Raw genomic sequence first — 23,713 nt, 5'->3', positions numbered from 1 at the left:
CGTTGCTGATCTGATTCCTTATAGATTACATTTTCCGTTTTTGGAACTGATGAAATCAAATCACGATAATTTGTCCATGAACTTAACATATAAGGAACTAACCTTCTTTACAAACATAAAACTGTTCATCAAATGCCTTGCAGATTGCTTTTTAGCACAGTTCTTCAAGTATGTATGTGAAAAGTGATACAGAACGCATGTTTACCTTGTATGTTCGGACTGATACAATATTATTGGTCCCACTATTTTTATCATCCTGATATATTCTTATGGTGATTATTTTGCCGCATGTTTTACATGGTTAATATATATCGATGACGTTTGAGATGAACGTGCTTGGTTTCCTTTCGGCATGGAAGTCATGAAACTTGTCATGGTTTCTGGGGGTGGGGTGGGTGGGGGGTGGGTGGGGTTGTGTTAATATTCTTTGTGCTGGTTATGGCGACTTTGTCTGTGTTTAGTTGTCGTTTGTCAAAGCAGTAATGGAAACTCATAAGCACAAAAGAGTTACAACCTAATGTCATCGTATTCGTTGGCACTGTGGTGTTCCACCAGTGTGTTCCACCCTCTTTAGTCATGCCCACCCCCCTGCAGAACACCACAGTAGTGTCTAAGAAAGACGAATGTAGGTCTAAGTATTACAAATGTCCAATGTAACACGAAATGTGTGGATAGATTGTAACTGTAATCTCAGAGGAATACGTACTTATTAGAGATTGGTTTATGTGTTCGCATGAAAAATAGCAAGTCTATCCACAAACGGAATTCCCTACTGAGGAAACATATATCCTTATCAGAAGGTCATCTTACAATGTTCACCCATGGCTGATTCATTGTATCTTGAGATAACGTGTTAAAGGCTGTTCGAGATCTAGTCATTTTACAAAAGGAAAATGCACTTTAAGACATTGATGCCCACTTCAACACATGTCTTGTTCGACTGCGTGGTATATTTCTGTAATTTGTTGCAAACTTGAAACAAGGACATTGGGAAGGGCAACAAGCCCAACGAGTTCATGTAACAATATGCATCGTTAACACTAATCGATCACACGTGTGTCATCCCTCTCAAAACTAAGATACACAATAAATTTCTGCCGTTTCAGTTGTTGTGTAAAGAAAGATGAATTCCCGATGTTAACCCAGCACCAAACATTTACAAGCCCCATACTCACCTGGGGCGACCGATGGTTTCTCTACGTGTTTATTTCATCATTCGGGCAGTCCTGTTCGGTGGTCTAGTTAAGATCATGTTAGCATGTCCATGTAGCATGGATTAAAACAAGGAGAACAACTACAAAATAACACCAGTACCAGGATGTCTATCTTCAGAATCCATCAACTGTACATCCCTGCATAACGGAAGAAAGAAAAGACGCTTAATATCCCCCAATCATTCGGAAATGCTGCGTCTCTAATTTCCTCCAAACACATTGGCCGTTGTATTGATAGAACTTCCGTCTTTCGCAGGAAGACAAAATAATTAGAGATAAAAAACTGCTCAACTTCAATCGCCCTTTGAGTAAAGGCCAAAACAGAACTCCATCTCGGCTTTGATCTTTACTTTTACTAATAGATGCTTGTCACGCATAACACTGATACTTCCATTTACAACAATATTAAAATTTGATTGAATTCAATAACGGCAAAAGTACAATATTTAATGGAGACATGATAAATTGATGATAAAGTCTTGTATATTGGGAAAGGAGAAACTTAAATTTCTCTATTAACTACAAAGAGATTATCTTTAAGCCACTACATCTAGTTTAACCCACACACAAGACAAGGTAGCGTGTTTTTAATATACTATACATCTCACGAATGTTCTGCAAAGTACCAACGATCATATAATATATCTTAAGTGTTAAGGTTTACCATTTGAAAGGGAAAAATGCCGAGATTTGAAATAATTGAACACTATGATACCTTTTGGAACGTGTACATTCATAATTTTCCGCCCGGTGTAATTTTTGTTTACCTCAGAGATGATAAACGAGCATGTTGGGAAAATTATCTGTGATTTGATATTGGTTCAGACACGCTGTGTCAATACAATTTCAGTAATCACTAACACATGCAAGCCTCAAAACAATATTAGATTCTTAAATCTCTATGTGAAGGTACCAGATAAACTTAAAAACCTATTTCTCAGTAAACATGAATTATATTTCAATCGAAACACAGTTTGGGCAGAACAACAAAAATAGTGACCATTTGTGAATGTTTCATTTTGTGTTATTTAGTATGATATAGAACGACAACCATATGCTCACTTCCGTTTGATCAGGTTCAACAGAATATTTCATTTTCCCAACCGATGATCGATTTTAGGTGTGAGTAGGGAACACAAAGATTCGCGACTTGATATTTTAGTGTCTGTTGGAAAGAAGATCGCATCTTTCGTAATCTTGTCTTTGTGCGCAAGGAAAATCTCAAGGTCTGAAGACTTGGATCAGAAGCGCTGAAAGACCCCTTCGCTTGACAATGAAAAGTGTCCCTTTATTGCTTCCATCTGTTCCGGAATGGGCAACGAGTGACGCTAACGATATTGAAACGGGCCAAATCCTCCTGTCTGTTTGCTACCGACTTAACGACATACATTGTCGACATGAAGATATTCACATTCCCCTGTCCTAAAACTGTTGTAAACGACAGACATTTTAGACATTTCTGTCCTCCAGGAACAAGGACGTAATCAGGATGAGATCAGAAAACTTGGGCACTTTGGCTAACTGACCTGGTTCTCTTATCCCTTCTATGTAAGATAAAGGCGGGCGTTATATTATAAATAGTTCTTAATGGGACACTGAATCAATATTCATGCAAGTTAAAATATCGTTTTAGGTTTCCAGTTAAGAATTTTTGTATTTGAGACCTCAACCATAAAAAGGCGTGTTTTAAAACATCACAGACGAATTATAGAAGTCTTTCTGTAACTAAATACATTAATTTTGCATTCATGATGTAATCTGATATTCATTACATAATATCTGTACTCCGCCACTTTGAATAATAATTTAGGTTTGACATGGTGTTTTAGACAGTTGTTGACCACCATGATAAACCTGACAATGGTAGAAAGATAATCTTGCCTTATTTGAGATTTGAACCCTTTTCAGAAACCACGTTTCTGGCATGCCTTAGGAACACAACCCTCCACAAAAAAATGAGGCGATAGTGATTATTAGAGTACTATCATTAGAGTCATCCATCGGAACACACACATACGGAAATACATAATATTTCATCTGGTTCTGAAAGTCTCTGTAGGCCCCATGAGATACAAATGAGTTATACATCAATACATTCAATGTCCATGTGATAGCAAAAATAGCCGGAGCAATTCCCTATTTTCCCGTTCTTTGTCAGTTTTTTGGTTATATTTCATATTACCTCCCATGGAACCTAGGTGAACACGAATATACATGAAAAGCGAACAAATCCGATCAGGAAAGAAACAGATTACTGACTAAATGCCGATTCACCAATGCCCGGTGTTCCCTTTAGAAACCAATTCTTCATTCATGTCAAAACGGTCTAGTTCAGATGTTTAATGAATGCCATCGGTTTATATGCTCATCAATGCTAGAGTATGGTTTACATGAACGTGCTACTGTTGATATGTTCAATAAATGGGGACTATTCAAATGCATATCGATGACACAGCTTGGTTGAAAGAGAGAGTTGCGTCTTCAGAATCGGTTTCCGTACGAGTGTATTGAAGTGAGGAGTCTATCGCAATTGTGGCTCAGTGAGTGACACAACAGCTACAAATGATAGAATGAAACGCTAGGCTGTCTGATACATCAATGGTTTTCCTCACGCTACAAGTGCTCCGGTTGCAGGTTGTCCAATATCCAGGGTCTCTGTGACACTAATAATGGCAAGCTTAATGCCTATGTTGTCATGGTATGTTTCTCTGTTTGATGAGGATATCCTTGGGAGAGACATTCTGCAGCATTAACAAGCTCACGAAGTACATGATGGCAAACCCGTAAGTCCCATGTTTCACCATCGTTTGTGGACATATTTTATATGTTCTGAATGTATTTATTATCAATCAAATGTTATTATCAAACCAAAGCACTAAATAGGTATAGCTGTGAAAGTCAACTAGGATGAGTGAGTGACTTGGTTTTTTTAAGCATTTACACAAACGTTAATTATAAACTGTCTATATTTGATTTAATGTGACGCAACACTTAATTGATTATGTAGTATGTCCATTTCTCTATCACTTCACTTGTATTTTCCTATAGCACGTGTTGTTTACAAAGACTGTACAGAATTGAATTGTCAATTGAAATTTAGAGAAAACGTCAACTCTTGTTGTTCAACAATCGTGCCTTGTTCTTTATCGAAAGGAAACTGTTAATTACAACTTTTAATTTAATTTGATAAGTTTGAAACGATTCAGCTTTAACACAAGGTTTTGATTCTAAGTCTTGCTGCTCACTGGTATGGTAAAAAGCATTTGTAAAGTAAGTAAGTACAGAAAAGACAGTTGCTAAAAAAGGAGAACAAATATATTTTCCAAAAACCACTACAACAGCCAAAGTTGAAGGTCCATCCATCATTGTAACTTGATGAACATGCAACTACATATAGACAGTCACCCTCCTTTACGAAAAGCTAACATAAAACTGGACAAAAACTAAAATATCGCTGTCTGATTGTCACACTGTCAGGGTGGTCAGGGTCGCTGACATGTCATCGTATCCCAATAGCGTGGATTGATGCTCATGATATTGATCACTGGTCCAGTCTCGATTATTTACAGATGGCCGCCGAGTGCGGCGTTAAATAAATAAACAGTCTAACATAGTTCCCAAGTTGTGCAAAGCTCCTTGAAAATGCTAAATAGCTGCGAATATCCATATTGAAAATACAGAGACTCACGTGTCAATCTTCGAAAACATGGTCGCAACGGGAACCTGATTGAAAAGTCGTTTGAGACCATGGCTGAAATTATGTGTGGGTTTTGTTAGAAGTGGTTCCAAACACATGTCCCTTTTACCTCCATATTTCAAATTTTGACATTGATATGAGCTGCAATCCTGGACAAACGTAATGCAAATGTGGCTCTGCAGATTATGTCTCTGAAATTGCAAGACTGCGGAAACTGAACTTTAGCAATGTGCATTGTCTTGATTTTAGTGACAAAGGGAATATCACTGCTGTTTTAAACCGTATCATATGAATTTTAGAGACGTGGCAAAGAGACGTGAAAATGGACAAGCAAATACATACGAAATGGCGATGTCCTTTTCCCCAAACGTTCAAATGTCATCCACCAAACTTCATCGTACTGAAGTTTGAAACCATAGGTTTCCAGAAAGAATTCTGGTGTAGTTCTGCAACGTGACAACTAACTAATTAAGTTCCGTTTGTGGAACGCTCAATTGAACTGAAACGGAGACTACACGTCCAGACGCTTCAATTCTAATTGAACAGGTTGATGCAAATGTAATAGTGAACACAGGTGTACCTTAATTGTTTTTAAATAATGTTTTGTTTATATTTAAATACATGAATTGGAAATTAATGAAGAGCTGAGAACAGCACGATATGACAGCAACATTCAACGGTATATTGTAGTAATCTTAAATTCATGTTCGGATTTGATAAAGTCGGAATTGCAGCATTTAATAGGCTTTGTTGCTTTTATGTCCCAGTATCTTCAGGGACTTCGCAAAGGGTTAACGTTCGCGTCTCACGGATGTGTAGTGAAATAAAAAACTGTTCAACGGAAATTTAAATCTTAACTTCCATTTTTGTACCTTCTCTTGTGACTACCCCTGGTGGCTATGGGCAAAGTTCTGGTTAGTGATCGAATCTTGGTTCTAAAAATGAATTTCTTGACTTGTTCCCAGACAAACATACACATCAGATCTAATTAACTATACATGTGAACTTTCCGCTTCAATTTAACCATTGTTCAGTTGAAAATTGTTCCGAAAAAACCCATGAAAGTTCGGAAAAGTAATATGCCAGAACAAATTTTCGATAAATTTCTTTTGCAGAATGAGAAGGGATAGCTTGATGCTAGTCCACTAAGTAGCTGCATTGTACCTCCTCCGAAAGTGGCATTGTAGACCTATTGTTCATTTGTATTACAACAATCATTTTCCAGCCGTATTACGGATGTATCCTGCTTGGAACTAATTCTAATATGAAATCCCAACTTGTGATTATTGTTGACTATTACTACTATCAGTAATATTCAAATTCTATCCGGGAATCGTTGCGGACTTTAAGGTTGACTTATAGCACCTTTAACAGGATTTCATCCCCTAGACAGTGATAGTCTTGAAAGAGGAGCTGTCATGACATGAGACTAGCAGCTTCGTTCGATAAAAGTGAAAAGACGCATGGCTAACCCTATGACGGATGACTCTCGGGAAGTGATTTGGCAGCTTAAATACTCTCAAGTTGGGTGTAATTGTAGAGTGTATGTAACATGGACTGGTTAAATACAGATGAGTCGAATTAGAGAATTTTGATCTTGTGGGAGTTAATGTATGACAAACGTGATAACCTGTTTGATATGTTTGCGTGGCCACAGGAAGGTCGGAGAATTTGCATACTTATAGACTTGATCTTGAATATCATAAATGTGAATGTAGTTCAGTAAGATATTTGGAATGAACACTTGACACACTTTATTATTCTGGGATCATCTGAAAGATTTAGATTGTGACATGTCGTGTAAACGAATGCTATATTTTCAGGGTTGGATTATTGTGTTCTGCTTTAGTGATTGCATAAGGTAATAGAGGGGCGTCATCAGAATGCCTTAACATAGATAATTTATCTTGATACAACTATCATAGGTCGAATTGCTCATACAGTGCACAGCACCCCTGGCACATTTCACAATTTTGTCCCTAACAGCTTGCCATACAGATGAGCTGGCTGCCATCTGGTACATCCTGGGCTCTGGCTGCTCCTGCAGTCTGTGCAGGCAGGTGATATAGATGCATGTGTCATGTGCCACGTGCCACGTGCCATGTGCCTGGCACACACCATGGTGGCAGTGGCAGCCCTCAGTGTAGTTTCACTATTTACAGTTAGGCAAGTTTGTTTGAATGAATTGTTCATATTAAAAGAATTTCTCATTTATATGTCAGGTGTAATGCTGTATTCTAGTAACTAGATGTAATAGTGGTTTAGTAACCATTAAATTTCATAACTATTTCCATTTAATAATTATGTAAATGTAACAATAGTTGTACTTGTCATATTAATATTAACGACACACCATACTGACTGTGGCAGCCCTCACAGTGTAGTTTCCCTAGTTACAAGTTTATGGCACGCTAAGAGTGTTTGTACCCCAAATGGCAGAATAAAGACATTGAACACCAGCCCAGTGGTCGTATTTTAAACCTTAAGCCAGGCACACCATACTGCTAACTTTAGTGTTGCTGGCATGATTGCATTTCCATATTTTCCTTCACTATCCACAATCATTAAAGTAATAAGACATAGATTTGTTTATTTTATTTAAACCATTTAGAAAGTGGTCAAGCACCTGACTCTGAGGGTGGGACTCAACCCAACAAAAGTATTAGCATCTGTACTTTATTGAGAAAGTGTAATCGCAAACATTAACATATGTTACATTTGACCACTTTCTAAATGGTATTGTGTATTCTTAAACACAACTTTAGTCACCAAGAAAAACAAATGACACGGGTAATGCCAGTATTGTGGTTTACATATTTGAACAGCGGCTTTATGTGTGTTGATATGTGTGTTCACCGTTACAATGTCATTAATATATTTCGGAGTTTTGTCACAAAAACTGAATAAAAGGATTGTATGTCAAACCACGATATTTAAGTTAACCACGGTTACACGGAGAGTTAACAAAGGAGACAAAATATGTTATTTCATAACAAGAAATGTCTCCTGAACAAATACACTCATGCATGTTTCCAACCATATCATAAACATGTGTTTACCAAAGAGAGGAGACCCCAAGAGTTCGGGGAAAGGTGAGGAGGGTATGCAGTCCCACCAGTGACATCTATTACAAACACATGCAAAGGTCATATCAAGCCGTTTGTACACACTAACGTTGACTGCATCACGGTAAACATAATTTTTATGATGATTGAACGTTTCACATGGGGAACGACACTGTTCGGATATCACGTTGGGATTGTGAGAACATACATATTAAATTACAAAAGAAAGTTATGGTGTTCAGAAATGGTGGACTCCTAAAACATTATGAAAATTGGAAATTTAATTTTGTTAATGTTGAAACTGTGGAGTATTTTTATAGATATTTAGGTATTGTGTTCACACCGACTCATGTCTATATTTATATAAAGTCCAACAGCTAAGATAAACTTTATCAGTTACTGGCAAGCGTCATTCATGCAATGATACATTGTCTGTTATCAGATATCACACACATGTATCTTTTTTTCATTTTAGCCTTTCTATGTTTCCATTGACGAACTTCATTGATATTTTTTCAGGTTTCAAGATCTCTACAGAACGTCTCCTTTAGTCCGTCTTTGATGTTTTCAGTATCGAATTTAAATGATAATGGTATAAAATCTGGTTAATAAATCTAAGGCATAAACCGCTGATTTCGCTATATATGGTACCAATTCTTTGTTTCATCAAGAACATGTATAATGTCAGCTTTTATCCTAAAATAAAAGGGATAACAGAAAGAGTAAATTTAGCCGAAGTACCTCATGAATATACCGACTTTCATCCACATATTTCGTGGAATAAAACGTACAAAATGTCTGTTATCTACAGCAGTTTAGAAATAGAGTAATGTAAGTGTCTTCATGTCGCCAAAGTATGCCGTTACGTGGGTGTGGAATAGACAGGAAAATGTCAGTATCATTAGCGTCACTCGTTGCCCATGTCATTGTGGATAGATAATGTGATGTTGGTTCATCGCTTCCTTCCTTGAACAGCGAGACTCTCTCTTCATTCCAATAGACAGGTCGTGCTGAAACATGCTGAAATATCAAGTCTGGAATCATAATGCTCCCAACACCAACCTAAAATCGATCATCGACAGGGCGATAGAAATATTCCGGTTTGCCCGATCAAACGTAAGTGAGCATATGGTTGTCGCCTGACAGGAAACAAAATGACATTGCGATGGTTCACGCTTTTCAATATAAAATATCGAATCGAAACGCATCCACAAGAAGTGCACATGCTGCCTTTAAACGCTTGGCTAACGACACCCGGCTACGAAAGACCCAAGAGGAAAGCAATGCAATCGGTCGGACAGTCTACTTCCATTTGTTCAAGCCATATCTTTCTATATATATGGAAATTATCACAAGAATGTTACCATTCTATTCAACTGTTAACTGGAATACTGAGAAAAGCAACATTAAACCAACCCTAAATTATTCACTCAAATTACATTACCGGAACCAAACACGTTACCCATCAAATCATATCAGATCTCAGCTTAGGACATTCTAAGACGTATATATACACACATATGACAAAAGTGTCGGTTCCTGTTTAATTCCACGAATGACACGAAAGATTCGACACTGATATCTCTTGCCACGCTGCTCTGTCGTCAGTTTACAAAACATGAGAACAAGCACTTGCCCTGAGTTTGTTCATTGAAGACTTTAATATGTTGTGACGTTGTCATTTCGACACCCACATCAATTTTGATAGGATAAAACTTCTCGCTCAGAGACTTTATGAACGGATTTCCCTGACGAATGAAATAATACGAGGCATGGTATAACAGCATCATGTTAAACCCTAAATACGACATTAACATACATTTGTTCGTTGACGTGGACATCAGACTCTTGGAGAAAATTTCCTGTTGCAAAATGGCCTGATCCCGAACAGTTTAAGACGCTGCATAATGTCTCCCGATACAATGAATCGGCCATGGACGAACTTTGTTAGGTGAAGTACTGATAGGTAAACATGATTCTTCAGTTGGGAATTGTTGTTGTTGATTGGCTGGCTATCTGTCATGTAAGCACATAAAACAATCTGTAAAAATACCCCTCTGAGAATACAGTTAAAATCTATCCACACTTTCGGTGCCGCTGTTTCCAAATATACATAGAAACACATTTATCATCCTTTTCCACTAAGAGGAGGTTCTGATCAAGAGATGGCATTAATACACGAGGGTGTAGCACAGTGGTAGAACCCTATTTGATAGTCATTTATGTCGAATAGCATTAACTATCACTGACCTATCAGTTTCCCAAGAAAAGGAATCATGCGCGTCGTAAGCGTCATCGATGTTAAAACCAACAAATACATACGAAAAAAACCACACCAATATTAACAATAACAGTTTTCACTCAGTATTTTCATATGGTGCAGGAACAATTAGTTTACACAAGTTGGAGATATTAGGAAACGTTCTTATATCAACACTTTCTACAGCCGCTTTGATTGTCACGACTTTACCAATGAGAGAGCTCAAGTCAGTGAAGCCGTAGAGGATAGTGAAAGCCGTCTCCATATATCAGAAGCTGACGTCATTCAAAGCTTCTCCAGAATTAACATCAGAAAAGCAAAAGGACCTGACAACCTTGACGGCATTGTGTTGAAGGAGTGCAGACTTCAACTGTGTACAGTTTTCACTAGATTGTTTCAATTCTCAGTGAATACACACGTTATTCCTTCGGCCTGGAAAACATCAGAAATTGTACCAGTTTCTAAAAAGACACAACCTGTCGCTGGAACGCATCTTGTTGAGACATCTCCGTCAGGAAGTTGCCGACATACTGGACCCGCCTACAGGTCAAGGAGAGGAGTTGTTGATGCCACACTGTCACTCCTTAATAATGTCTATAAACATCTAGAGACACCTAAGTCATACATCAGGATCCTCTTCGTTGACTTTTCATCTGCGTTCAACACTATCCAGCCACATATCATGATACCGAAACTGTTAGAAATGGGCGTTAACTCATACCTCATCAAGTGGATCGAAAACTTTCTTGTGAACAGACAGCAGTACGTGAAAGTTAACGGGGCTGTATCGAGTAAACGGACCACAAACACTGGTGCACCACAAGGCTGTGTAATATCTCCTGTTCTTTTCACCCTCTACACTAATGATTGTGCTAGCTCGAATTCAACCTGTTCAACTGTAAAGTTCGCAGATGTTGCAGCAATTGTCGGCAAACTGAACGACACTGATTCTGAAGAACTGTATAAAGGGGACATTAATCATTTTACGACTTGGTGTGCAGAAAACCACTTACTCTTAAATGTCACAAAAACAAAGGAACTGATAATTGACTTTCGGAGTAAACCCACAGAAATGCTTCCAGTGATAATCAACGGTGAATGTGTTGAGACAGTGTCGGAGTATAAGTATCTGGGAACCTTCATTGACTCTAAGCTGAACTGGAACTCTAACACTGAAGCCCTATACAAAAAGTGTCAACAACGTCTTCATCGCATGCGTAAACTGAGATCTTTTAATGTTAACCTATCTGTGATGTCATCATTTTATGTAGCATTTATTCAGAGTATTTTAACATTTTCCTTCCATTGTTGGTACGGGTCTCTCTCAGTTCATCTCAAATCTAAAATAGACAAAATTGTTAACACCGCAAGTAAAATCACTGGAGTCAGATTTGAATGTTTATCATCAATATATGAGCGGCAAATCGTGAGCTGTCAAAATCATATCTGACCGTACTCATTACTTAAATTCGGAATACAACCTCCTCCCTTCAGGCCGCCGCTACAAAGTTCCAATTGTGAAAACTAAGAGAGCCCGTACATCCTTTATTCCAAGTACCATATCTCTCTTAAACAGATGTGAAGATACCTAAATCAAAGAATTTATGCAAATATGTTTGGTATCTCTCAAATGTGTCTGTAGTTCTGCTGATGTAACACAAATTCCTGAAAAGGCATTAAAGAATTATTCTATATATGTTCATGAAATGTTTTCCTGGTATGTTGAGTTATTGGCCAAATAACCTAGATTTGATTTTGTCCACCCAGCCAGTAATTACAAACAAAAGGCTTTAATGGGCAGATCAGCAAGGTTGAGATCAAGATAGGTGTCCTTTGGGATGCCTACTTCCAGAATATTTGTCATATCCAACATTTCACAGATTTACTTACATAACAATTCTAGCATTTCACACACCCAGTACACTTCACTTCATAGATCTGCGATAGCATGTACAATTAAATAGAGGTTACTGACACAAATAGAAATTGGTAAACGTCCGGTTGATATTTGTATTAAGTTGAGCAAAGTCATATATCAACAGCATTTGGGACTGATTGCAGGCAGTACTGATCCATCGCTGCAACATCTCCCCCACCTCCAAGAACGTCTCATATCGTAGTTGTGTTATCCTAATGCTTTGTGTTATCCGTCTTAGTCTAAGAGGGGTTGTGAAACGAAAATATCAATTGGAAAGAATATCGGCACCTACTTCAAGAACATAATGATCATCAATTTAGATTGGACTACTTGGGCCATGGGCAGTCAGTTTTCCTCATCCGACTGGTTCCAGATCTGAAGCAAAGACGAAATTGCTACTGCCGGTTTTTGTGTTGTTTTAACCATGAGTAAACGCAATTGCTCATTGCGATTATTCAACACTTGATGTTTTTATTGCATTACAACAATGCTACTATAACATTAGCAAAGAGGGTCAAGATTGGCATAACTGTTAACTTCCATAAAAAATATATCAATTTATTTCTGACTTTATGACTTCGCAGAATATGTAAAGGTTACGTATGCTGCTACTACACCATTAACATTCAAGAAGTAACAATTTCAATCTAAAAATGACCCATATGGGATCGTAGAGCCCTGTGATCGCTTGTCATACTCCCTTGTGCCGTCTTCAGATTGACCTCAGTTGTATTTAGTCATAATAAACCACCCTAAACAATGTAGTATTAGAATTCTCCAACACCTCTTCAACAGAACATATTTCCTTTTGAAATGAACATAAAGCTGGTATTTAATATGGAGACACTCAACACTGTCGATGCCCTTATGGTATGACATTAACACGTTCGGTTTTCATCTGACATTCTAAACTGCACCATGTATTCAGTTATATGATGAATGCGAGACTACTGGGTTTAAAAAGTAAAATCGGCATCCGCATCAATTGTATAAACAAAACTGTTTCCAACTCTGAAACCTTCAGAGGTGGATTATTCATTAACTGATCGTGAAGGAAAATAATATCGTAGCCTGTTAAAATATAGTTTGCAGCTCAACGTTATACCTCAGCACGGGTGCTTCCGTGCTCGGCAATTTCCTTTTAAGAATTTTGTCATTAAAGTGTGTCAGAAAAACTGCGAGACTGAGATTTAAGACACGCAGTCCTCTGCTTAATATGCTTATACCATACTCGTACGCGTGGGTTTCACAGGGGTGGTACACATCTATGATCCCCATCACTTCAAGCTTTGCTTGTACATGAAGCAAAAACTGACATTAATGAAGTATCAATGAACGCGGAACATGGAATTCCTTCGTACATGTCAGCAGTGGTCACAGATTTCCGGGATGGATTAATCTGAAACAGCTACCGGGTTTAAGAAATCAGGCTCAAACAGCAAATCAAATCACTATTCACTGCCACAGGGCTGAAGTTACTGACTGGATCTGTCTGCAAGCGGCTAATCCACATGCTCAGTACCCTATCACGTGTTGTACAAACATGGACACATTCCAGCATTACGTTAGTACTACTTAGAGCTGGATGAATGGCCGACTGTCTAGTGTCAGACGTCCTAACGAACAGTATGGAGAATCGAACCTAGACTTTCTTCTTTAACCACAAGTCTACCCAATCGCCCATGTCTATTTGAATTAAGGTGTATTTCAGGAAACAAGCTAGTAACGTAGATTCGTTCGTTATATTTTTAACAGAGGATGAAATCAAATTTCTATTTTTACATTTCTTTGCTATAAAGAATATATAATCATGAGCCCAAATATCTATTGGTATGACAATTACACAGTGTGTCCAATGATATCTGAAACCAAACTGCAGTAAGTAAACCATGTTCATTTTACAATCAGACGAGTAACGAAATCTGATCGTATCGTCAAATGAAGAGCGCACTTGCGTGATTTGTAAATGGAGTGTGACTGTGTGTGATTTTAAGTATTGATGGATAAGATAAATGTTGTTCCATGTGACATCGACTTCTGTGCCTAATACCCGCCACTGTCTGTTTCACAAAGAATGTTTAAAGAGTGTTTTAGTTTAGTTTTACGCCACACTCAGCAGTGCCAACCAAGTCAGCGAGCCTGACCACCCGATCCCGTTAGTCGCCTATTACAACAAGCATGGGTTACTGAAGATCAATATTCTAACCTGGACCTTCACGGGTCTAATGTTTAAAGAGCTGACAGTAGAAATTCACCAGTGATGCATATGTAGATGTATTGTTTGGGTATGAGTGTACTAGGTAATCATCACAGTATCACCATTATGTACAATGCAGTTTGTTCCAAGAAAGGTATTGAATAAACCAATAGCAAGTGTTTTCACCTGTCAGTCTAAATACATTGTGTCCGTTAATCGATCATTTCCAAATTCCCTTGTATATGTAATACCCATCACAAATACAAATACTAATCACAAAGTCCATATCTTAATAAGAAATAAGATTCGAATCATATCATTAACGGACCAAATTCATTAAATGAAGCACAGTAAAGGATCTCTACATTGTTGTCATAAAGTTTGCTTTTGGACAGTTCAACATGTAAGCCTGCCTTGGCAATTTCCATTTTAGACAGTGGAAAGAGGTGTCCCTCACTGAAAGTAGAAAAAATGCTACATGTCAGCTGTGATGTTTTTCGAGGCTGCAAACAGCGCTTAAATGTCCGATTTTTTGTTTTCCATTATCGTTTCAGACGCATGCTTTCACCTACAACAGGCAGTTTTTATCAAGTTTAACAACATTGAGATCATCTTCTGCGATAGTGTCTGATAAAATTACAAATTTGATGTCACTACAATCAACAGAGTTTGTACAGCGCTTAAGGACTGGGTTTAATAGCTATGGTTATTCTTCATTTGGCTATACTTCCATTATAATTTGAAACACGTCAATTTGAAATGTTTCTGTTCCACTTGATTCTTGTTTTTACACATGCCTCCAGAGATCATTTCGATATCGATTAGATACCTGGTACAGCCTAAGGAAGATCCACTTTCCATGGTTACACTGTGTACAATCCTGGGATAAAGAAATTATATGCACATGGACATTTGGAAAACGTCAAATCCCTTACAGGTTTGTAAGCTTTGGCGTTGATAGGTCGTTATCAGCTTCCCGATTACACGAGTGGCCCAGTTGCCGTGCACAACTGCGTCCCTTTTGGCACGGAAGAAACTATATTTGTAGGTTGGCGTCTCGGTTCAGTGTGATGATGTGATGATGTCTTAAGTTTTCCCGCACTATTGTTCCCGTGGGATTCATCAAGTAAGATCCGTTTCACTTTGGGATTTCCTCCCACGTCAAACTTTACATGCATCGAGCCATATAGAATAATGTTTAAAGCGGCATTCAACCATATTCAGACACTCAGAGAATACGGTTTTGCGCCGTTTTTAGCAATACTCCAGGTGGGTTGGGGGCATTCACCCACCCACTTAGACAGGCGATTAAAAAAAGCAAACCAAGCTAATTTTAAGCCAAGCCAAGAACAGAAAATGTGGCTGGAATCCGACTGACCTCAACTTCCACCTGGCCTTAACCATATATAGTGTATTTTATATAAACTTCTTTGTTGCCAAAGTTAGCTTGATGACAGTGTTGGAATCTACAACGAAAAGTTGCTTGTTAATGCATGCTTCATTAACATGGAAAGGGTTCGGCACTTGTAGTTACAGGTATGACAGTACTCTGTTTAGGAATGGTCAATTCTTAATGCGATGAAGTATTTTTAAAAAGTCCTCTTGATCTTGTACATCATTTATTTAGTTACATCTTGCAGAATGTTGATTAAAATAAATAATGTAAATAATTACATTTCCATGTTTCTAATGTTATATGTGAAAACGGTTTGAAAAAGAAAGTTGTACGATTTCTGACATCGATGAATTATGTGAATCCCGTTTCCAGTGCTCAGGGATACGTAACCCATCCTGATATATTCCCTCGATAATTAGTATTTTTGCACTGGAGAACACTGAGGAAATCTGGATATATTATTTCAGTTCCAGATGATAAATCCATGCATTCGGATGAAGTCATGTATGTAAATAGGGGCAACAGACGTACCTGCCCCACAAATGATGGGAACTCGTCGATACTACTACTATGTTGCTTCTACCGGGTATAGGTGGCACCTGGGCATTAACTAAATGCCTTATACAAGTATTGATCTCCAAATAGGCAAACCTGTTATTGCTAAAATCTTTACAGAATGCAATCAGATTTATTTGATGAATGTAACATAACCAAAACCTAATTATTGTCGCCTTCCTGCAGGAGAAAAAGGTGTGCGGGAAACATATGCCTACATTCGGTGAGAATGTGATTAATATAGTTTCGTCATGCGCCACTGAGAGTCCACCAAATTATTCCCTGGTACCTTCAGTATTGAATCACAGTAGATTTTTTTCTTCTTATAAAGTCTCGTTTACTATTAAAATAACTCATTTCTCTTTACTTCGGGATATAGTTAGTTATATGCCGAAAAAGACTGAACCACATCGCTTGCGTTAAATTGTGTACGGAGGCATAGGTCTAATCTTTTTGCAGACTCTTCGTGCGAAAACAGCTGTAAGGCAAGCACATAGGAGCCGCTAATTGTCGATTTCTGATTAATCAATCCCAGAAATCTCTTCTAAAGTCTGACCTCCGCACATGTCCTGAGGAGTTCCATATTTCTGGTGTGTTGGTGCGTGTATGGTCAGGTAGTTAGTTTGATCTTTCTTCTGAGAGCCGATATCATGATTAATACTTTCGGATTCCCTACATTTTAGTAGACTTTATGACTGTACATGTATGACAACCGTCTGCCCTCTACTTCTAGCCACACATATCGCACCATTTGTCCATTGAATAAATACTCTTTTTGCCTTGGAGATATATAAGTTTTTTGTATGGACTTTTATAATTATTGACCTGTTGACGTTCTGGTATGAGGTTGTACTGTTTGATTTATACTACTTCATATATACCACGTGGTGTCGGTTTAATGTGGGAAGAATACATGAGGGAGTGAGTAAGTTTAGTTTTATCCCACTTTGAGCAATATCACAGCGGGGGACACACCATGTGGGGAATCGAACCAGGGTTTTCGGCGTGACGACCTAACGTTTTAATTTCTAGGCTACCCCACCGTTCCAGGATAGCGGAGGTGATGCAGGTCATATATTTTCACCATCTTTGTTAAAGCAATAATCACGGGTTTGACATACACATATTAACCACGGCGAACTTGAGATTGGAACCTACCAACATTGTAACACACTGATAATGGCACATAACTCTTCCTTTAAAATGGTGGCGCCTCTAACAACTAAACTATACAGTACAACCAGAAATTATTGAGAATTTAAAGATGTTTTAACTGTTTTCACTCATTACTCACGCATTAATGTGAATATTAGCAGAACATGACTCCAGATTGAAAGACAGGTGAACAGTTAGTAATTTTTCAAGTCACCATGAGCAGCAATGCAGGCTTCAATGCGGCAGGGCATTCTACTGATCAAAGAAGTTAGAAAGTCGTGGTCCATGCTGTCCCAATATCGGACCACCTCTTCTTTCATTTTCACTTTTCTTCATAAGTCCCCAAACATTTTCTATTGGATTTAGGTCAGGGCTATAGCTTGGCCAATCAAATAATGTCATATTTTGGGTCCGAAACCAGGCCTGTGAATGCTTTGAACGATGTTTTGGGTCGTTGTCCTGCTGAAAAATCAAAACATTTCCATAGAAAATGTGAACAGATGGAAGTAAATGTCCCTCGAGAATATATGTGTACCGCTCACTGTTCATATTCCCTTCAAATACACAGAGGGGCGTTGCCCCTAACACAGATATGCCACCCCACGTGTTAAATTTCGGACTGTACTTTGGGCGCTGATACAAAGGTTTTTCAGTTTGTTTGTTCCAGAATTTCAGTGTATTCGGAAACAGCCACACAGAACTTTCATCTGAGAAAATCACATTGTCCCAGTTAAAATTTCTAGGCTGTAAGCACCAGTTAACCTTCGCTGCTTTTGTTCAGGTTTCATGATCGGTGATGGAATTCCTCGACTTTTCTGCCAACCCATTGCATGCAGCTCAGTTCTAATTGTCTCCTTACAGACAGCCACAGTTCCTCTATTAATCATATCCAGCCTTAAGTTTTCTAAACTCCTTCGTTTGTTTTTAGAAACAAGAATACCAAGCCGCCTCCTGTCACCGACAGTCAATTTTCTGGGCCTACCTGCGCCTCCCTGGTGCTCAATGCCATATCCATTTGGAATATTTTTCAAAACACGATAAACAGTGGACAAAGGGATGCCTGTTGTACTTGAAATCACTTTAGCTGATCTGATGTCCTTGTTATAATACTCTAAAATCAACTTCCTGTTCTCTAAATCATCCATACTGAGGATCACTGAAAATGTCGTCTGCTAGCAAGTAAACAAAGGGGGATAACTCTTCACAAACTAATGAAAAAGGATTAATGGAGTTGAATGAAACTAAGCACTTGATAGCTGGTCAAGGTTGTTTATACTAGAAATCCAATTAAACATATTCCTAAAATTCTCAATAATTTCTGGTCATACTATATGTACCACCGTAAATTATTGCTCAACATACCACATTCTAACAGCTTATGATATATTAATGTTACGCTCATTACAGAATGATCCTCCTAAGTATTTTAAAACGTTTTAGAACTGATCGCTTTCATCAACCACATGATGGAATGCACGGTGCAGTTTGTGATACGAGATTGAAGCCGATAAAAAAAAATCACGCCATATCGTTTCAGGTCATCGGCAGGACTGATGTTTGATTGCTGCAATATTGAATTCTAGGTCTGCTTTCCGTTCCATACAAAAAGAATTATGTTACATAGAAGAGTTGTTTGACAATTCTAATACCGCAACTGGGATGGTGTAGTATGATTAAATATGAGTTAGCTAAATCTGAAGACGGCATGAAGAAGCATCTCAATAAATCAAGCGGTTCCACGATCCCGTATCCGCCTGTTTTTAGATTTCAAATTTCACTTGTTGAATGTAAATGACGTATTTGCAGAAAACGTGATCTTTACTTGCTCAGCGAAGTCATAAAATTGATGTATTTTTGTGAAAGTTGATAATAGTTATGGAAGTCTTGACCCTCTGTGCAACTGTTAGAGTGACTAGTTGCGGTGTGGTGTTTATAGTGTTATTTCAACACAAAAACTGAAATGGCAAATTACATCTTGGTTTCAGATATGAAACCAGTCAGACGAGGAGACCTGCGTGACAAAAACTCTGTCGATAGCAGTTAAATTTAAATTGGTGATGATTACGGCACTATAATGTTGGCAAAATTTATCAGTACGACGCACATGGTTTCAAGTAGTTGCCGACAATATTAATCAGGGTTGCCATATTTCCCCAAATAAATAGTTGTATTCACAATCACACCAGAGTTCTTTAAGGTATGGGAGATATCGAAACGACCGATTAGCACTGCCTATAATTACAGTGCAGTTGGATGACACTCCGCCCAACTTTACACAGATATCAATCGGTTTTTTGTGCTATTTCGGTTATTCTGTGTGTCAAAAAGATTTAAAACTATGGTTGACTTTGTTATCAGCATAACAGCATGCGGTATTTAGGGCCGAATCCAAACATTTCTCGTCCGGGCTGGGCTATTTCCTTTTCAATGACTTTAGTTAAGTTCAAATTCCGAAAATAATACCCTCATAGAACCTCATAGATGGTTACAATGTGTCCAAATGTCGAGAATTGCAAGCATACATGACCCCTGCCACATGGAGAAAATGTTTACGTATTCTGTTTAATTGGTGTCACAAATCGGTTTTCGTGATCCAAGGGTCATGATCACTTACGTGGTGATCTCAGATATGGTCACAACTTCAAAGGTGCAGGATAAATTTTCAAAATTGAAAGCAAGTATCATTCGATGTTCTCTAAGATATTAACAGTATGTGAACATCTCGACCTCCTTATAATCAACATATGTGTGCAATGTGGGATACGACACGAAGGCAGGAAGTAGGCTTCTCCACAGGTACCAGCATGGTTGTTGGCGATCTGATTCTTTTTACATTAAATTTTCTGGTATTATTTCCGGTAAATTTAAATAATGGTTACTTAACACGAATATGAACTTAACACACAAGGAACACACTTTTTTACAAGCATACATTTTAGCCCAGTTCTTCAAGGACGTATGTAAAACGTGATACAAAACACATGATTACTTTATATTTGGACTGGGATAATTGCCCCTACTGTATATATCATACTGATATTTCTCATGATAATTTTTTCGCATGTTTTACGTAGTTAATATCGATGACGTTATCGATGTACATGCCCGGCATTGATGTCTTGGGATTTGTCACGGTTTTGTTAAAGCAAGTATCATTATTCTTTATGCTGATCATGGCGACCGTGCCTGTCTTTGTCGTTTTGCATAGCAATATTGGAAACTCATAAGACGACTCGATGTTATAATACAAATGAGTTACAAACTTACTGTCATTGTATGCTTTGGTACTGTGGTGTTCCATCAGTGTGTTACACCCTCTTTTGTCAAGGCCACCCACTGGCACAACACCACAGTAGTGACTAATGTGGCTCTAAGAATGTAGACATAGTGCAGATGTCCAAAGTGACACCAAATGTATCGATAGATTGGAACTGTAATCTCAGAGGAATGGATTTACAGATTGGTTTATGTGTTTGCATGAAACATTGCGAGTCTATCAACATAAGGGATTCCCTACTGAGGAAACGTATATCCTTATCAGTAGGTCATCTTACAATGTTCACCCACGGCTGATTCATTGTTTCGAGAGATAATTCTGTAGAGGATGTTCGATATCTAGTCATATTAGAACACGATAGTGAACTTGAAGAGTTTAAAGTACACTTCCACAGACCTTAGTTTTAATGAGTTTTGGTTTTACACCGCTTTCAGCAATATTCCAGCAACATCACGGCGGGGGACACCAGAAATAGGCTTCACACATTGTATCCATGTGGGGATTCGAACCCGGGTCTTCGCCGTGACGAGCCAACGCTTTAACCACTAGGCTACCCCACCGCCCCCAGTTTTAATGACGTATTTATAGCTTATCATGAATCTGTTACATTGTGTCCCGTTTTGATTAATTATCAGTGAAGCCCAATCATTAAGTCTTTGAGTTGGAGGTGTATTTTAACAAAACCGATCTGGATCATGACACATTAATGTCGTCGATGACCATACTCACGAAAAATTCTCGTTTGCATGTACTTTGAAGACAGGGAAATCACAGTGACTGATCAAGAGCTTTCATGTCAAATACAGAATATAGAAGTAACCGACGCCTCTTTTTCCTCCAGTTTTCTTTTTAATTATAAACAAAGGGTGGAAGCAGCACGGCCCCTGCCCTTATGGTGATGCTTGTTTTGGAAGTGCAACTCAGGTTAAACTAGTAATTATCATACTCTTGAAACGCGTTACATTCTGTTTACATATTGTTTTAGTGTCAATGTATGTCATCATATGTATTTTAAAGCATAATGGTTATGCATTGAGAGGGATCCATTCCCCATAATGGTACACAATGTAAATCCGGTTTTAATATGTGGCCATGAAAAAAGCTTATTGCATTACCGAATTTAGGTTATTACCGTTTTGGAAATAAATTAATTAGTTTTCAGATGACGTCTTGTTAGACTGCATGGTATATTTCTGTAATTTGTTGCAAACGTGAAACACGTAGAGTGGGAAAGGAATCAAATCCAACGAGTTCATATTACAAAATGCAGTGTTTACACTTATCGACCATTCGAGTCGTGTCGTCATCACTCCTAAAACTCAAGTTCACAATCAATTTCTGCCTTTTCAGTTGTTGTGTAAAGAAAGAAGAATTCCCGATGTTAACCCAGCCCCGATCATCTTCAAGACTCATACCCACTTGGGGCGACCGATGGTTGCTGTACTAGGTGACTTCATCGATCCAGCAGTCCTATTCGATGTTCTGGTCGAGATCATGTCAGTATGCCCATGGAGCGTGGATTGTTGCTCTTATTATTTACACTGATTTGAGTGGTCAATTATTCAACATGTCTTATATCCCTAATTGCCGCAACAATTAAAACAACAACAAAATAGAAACAATTCTGCGGAAAAAGTCGTCTTCAGAATCCATCAAGTGTACATCCCTGGATAGCAGAAGAAAGAAAAGACGCTTAATGTCACCCAAACATTCGGAAATGCTGCGTCTCTAAATTCCTCCAAATACATTGTATTGATAGAAGTTCCGTCTTTCGCGGGAAGACAAACTAATTAGAGTTTAGAAACTGTTCAACTTCAGCCACCCATCTCAGTTTCTCAGGCTTCGATCATTACTTTGACTAACAGATGCTTGTCATACAAAACCCAGGTATTTCCATTTAGAACAATCATTAAATTTGATTTTTAATTTAATAATGACAAACGTCCAATGTATAACTTACGGATGATAAATAAAATATTGTAAACTGTGAAATGTCTTTGTAAACACCAAACAGATCATCTTTTAGTTATCTACATCCAGTTTAACCCACAAAAATGACAAGACTGCATGTGGTTTATATACTATAAATACATGTGTCTAATGTTTCGCAAAGTACAATGATCATGTAATACATCCCAAGTGCTACAGTTTACCATTTAATAGACAAAAATGCGTGGTAATGTTTGGTTACCTGAGAGACGATAAATGAGCATGTTGGGAAAATATCTGTGATCTGATATTGGTTCAGGCACGCTGAAAAGCAAACAAAGTTGTCAATACAGCTTCATTAATCACTAACTCATGCAAACCTCAAAACGATATCAGATTCGTAAATCTTTGTTATCACACTAAGATAAACTACACATCTACTTCTCAGTAAACATGGGACATATTTCAATCGAGACACAGTTTGGACAGAACTACAAAAATAGTGACCATTCCTTCATTTTTTGGGTGTCATTGTTTTGCTATAAAACGACAACCATATGCTCACTAGCGTTTGATTGGGTTCACAGAATATTTCATTTTTCCAACTGATGATCGATTTTAAGTGTGAGTAGTGAACACAAAGATAAAAAGACAAAGACTTGATATTATAGAATGAGTCAGCATGAAGTGTCTATTGGAAAGAAGAGCGCATCTTTCGTAATCCTGTCTTTGTGCGCAAGGAAAATCTCAAGGACTGAAGGCTTGGATCAGACGCGCTGAAAGACCCATTCACTTGACAATGAAAAGCGTCCCTTTATTGCTTCCATCTGTTCCGGAATGGGCAACGAGTGACGCTAACCATATTGAAACGGGCCAAATCCTCCTGTCTGTTTGACACCGACTTAACGATATACATTGTCGACATGAAGACATTCACATTCTCCTGTCCTAAAACTGTTGTAAACGACAGGCAGTTTGGACATTTCAGTCCACCAGGAACAAGTACGTAATCTGGAGGAGATAAAAACAAATCACGAGGCACTTTGGCCA

The sequence above is a fragment of the Haliotis rubra genome, unplaced genomic scaffold (assembly GCF_003918875.1).
Source record: "Haliotis rubra isolate DU_JTF1 unplaced genomic scaffold, ASM391887v1 Scf129, whole genome shotgun sequence".
NCBI lineage: Eukaryota > Metazoa > Mollusca > Gastropoda > Lepetellida > Haliotidae > Haliotis > Haliotis rubra.
This window is presented reverse-complemented; position numbering follows the sequence as displayed.